The sequence below is a fragment of the Lolium perenne genome, chromosome 4 (assembly GCF_019359855.2).
Source record: "Lolium perenne isolate Kyuss_39 chromosome 4, Kyuss_2.0, whole genome shotgun sequence".
Classification (NCBI taxonomy): Eukaryota; Viridiplantae; Streptophyta; class Magnoliopsida; order Poales; family Poaceae; genus Lolium; species Lolium perenne.
Genome location: NC_067247.2, coordinates 103,596,142 through 103,598,705, shown reverse-complemented (window position 1 = coordinate 103,598,705; position 2,564 = coordinate 103,596,142). Strand labels below are relative to the sequence as shown.

Here is a 2,564-nt window from a genome sequence, read left to right as displayed (position 1 = left end):
ACCCTTTCATTCACTGGCAGGATCTGAAGATGGGCCGGACTCCAGCCTCGCGCCTCGGCAAGTCCCCGCCGGAACCAGCCGGTTCATCTGACGACCTGACCTTGCTTGAGGTAGCTCTTCTGTTTGATCTCTCATATTCTTTTGTTATTGTTCTTCTGTAGACATTCCCTCAGCCAACATCAACCCGCAGGTCCATGAGCACGTGGCTCCCCTGCAGGCCGAGGTCGGGGATGAGTTCCTGGACAAACTTATGGCCCAAGGCCAAAAGAACAATGCTCCGGCTGCTGACGCCGGCCCTAGCCAAGCTCCTCCTGCCAAACGCCCTCGGACTGAAGTCCTTGGAGGAAAGCAGGTGAGCACGAAGCGCTACAAGCATAAGCAGATACCGGTTTCTTCCGGGTAAGTTCTTCATTTCCCTTTTTGTTTGCTTTGTTTTTACCAAGTTCCTTTCCGGTTGCTTTTTTCCAATTCGTCCTTTTTTCTCTCTTTCAGCCCTGCACTTGAGCTTGGCTCCAAGCCGGAGGGCTCTGCCGGCTCCGCAAGGACCTCAACTCCTCCTCCTCACTCAAGTCCGGCACCATCTGGTGCCGGCAACACCTCTGCCTCCCCTCCGGGAGGCACTACAAGTTCGGGGCGCGCGGCCCCTACACCTCCTGATCACCGCGCGGAGGAGGATCGCACCTCCCCTCCTGAAACCCAGGACACTGGCGCCAGCAACACCGGCGCCGATGACACAGTCGCCGGGCAGGCGGAACCTCTGGTTCCTCCTGGCCCGAAGAAGAAGAAGAAGAAGCAGCCAAGCTCTTCCCCTAGCAAGACCGCGCCGGACACTCCCGCGCCGGCCTCTTCTGCACCGCAATCGGAAGCTCTCACCCTCGAGCCTACCGGGACTACGCCGACACCGTCGCCAAGCCAAGGGCCTCCCGCGGCCATGCCAAAACCGCCGCCGACGACCCCCAAGATCACCCAGTTCCTCAAGCCTGGGGCGTCCCATGGAAAGGCTATGGATGGCAGCGCATCAACCGGCTCGCAGCCTTTAGTGCTGCATGTGGGGCCTGCCGCCGCTGCGGCCCCGGAAAAACCTTCCGGCCTCCTGGGCCGAATTGTTTAGCTGAATCGTGAGGGCAAGGACCTGGGGCACCTTCTCCCCTATGCCCAAAAATGGAACGATGCGGACATCTCTGCATCCACCCGTGGCTTGGGGAAGGACCGCCTTCCAGCGCCAGATCCCGCTGGGCCTCGGTCCACTGAAGAACACTTCATGCGGCTCAAGCGTGCCGTGAAGGAGTTCGACAGTGCGTGGTACGACGCCACCAGCAACGTGGTGGTAAGTTTCGCCAAACTTCTTGTAATTTTTGTTGATGCCGGTTTCTTTCTTTCCGGATCTTGTCTATCCTCCCAGTCCCCGAGTTTCGTGTTGAGAGCGTAGCTCTTAGCGCGAAACTTAACTAGAAACACGCGAAACCGGCATAGCCAGTCCCCGAGTTTCGGGTTAAGATGTTTGCTTCTTTCTTTCTCACAATTATCTTCCTTTGAACAGAGCACCGCGGATGCCCGGAAGCAGCTCTTCGAGGAGCTTCTGTGGGAGCATCGGGACCTTGCCGAGGCCCACAGCCACTGCCAAGGTTTGTTTCCTTTCTTTTCCTCCGGCATCTTTTCACCGGAATGTTTTCTTCTTTGATACTTACGCATCTTTTGTTCAACAGCTGTTCCGGAAGCTACCATCGAGGCCCTCAAGGCCCAGATTGCCACGCTTCAAGGTATCACTCTTTCTTTTCCGGTTAACCCATTCTTTTTTCATTTTATCAGTTGCCACTTGCTAACACCCTTCTTTCCGGTAACTAGGCGAGAAAGAGCAGCTCATCAAGGAGCACCACGAGGCACTGGACGTCCAGAAGACCGCCTCGAGGGAGCTGAAGGAACAAGCTATGCAAGCCACGATCCAGCATGACCAAGCTCTGAAGGATGCCCAGGCTGCAGCCGAGGCCAGGCTGGCGGAGGTCGTGGAAGATTCCACGAACTCCAACACGGTGCTGACGATGGAGCTGGAGGAGGAAAGGAAGGTGCGGAAGGCAGCGGAGCACCTTATTGAGGTCATGACCACTGATCATAAAGAATATGATCGGCTGGTTATGCAGATTGATGCGCTGGCTCTCCGTAAGTCCTTGCCTTCTCCCTTCTTTCGCTTATAAGCTTTCTCCTTTTGAAAATGTGTCCGTGTTCCCTTTCCTTCCGGCACACTGCTTTCCGGTACCTTGTGCTTATGCTTTTCCCTTCTTCTTGTAGAACACTTCCCGGACTCCCAGGCACACGCCGTGAAAAAGGTGATGGAGGATCGGGTGGCGCGGAAATTTCCCAATATGGACGCGCAGTGGGACGGGTACGACTATCTGGTCGCCCTCTCCGCTCGAGTCCAACACATGCGCTCAGTGGACCGGCTCCTTGGCGATCTACCGGATGCCGCCATCCAACTTTTCAAGGTGCTGTGGCCTGAAGAAGAGATGCCGGCAAACATCACCCTTACCGCCCACCGGCTCAAGGAGGCAGGGCGCCGGATTCGTGAG

At 56.6% G+C, this 2,564-nt stretch overlaps 1 long non-coding RNA gene across 1 annotated transcript; it reads left to right on the top strand.

Annotated features, from left to right (window-relative positions):
- The first annotated feature begins 1,538 nt into the window (after window positions 1–1,538).
- LOC127348543 (uncharacterized) lies at window positions 1,539–1,923 on the top strand. The gene is made up of 3 exons (XR_007879818.2): window positions 1,539–1,625; window positions 1,707–1,760; window positions 1,846–1,923. It is a non-coding gene; the product is annotated as an uncharacterized lncRNA (long non-coding RNA).
- The last annotated feature ends 641 nt before the right edge of the window (window positions 1,924–2,564 follow it).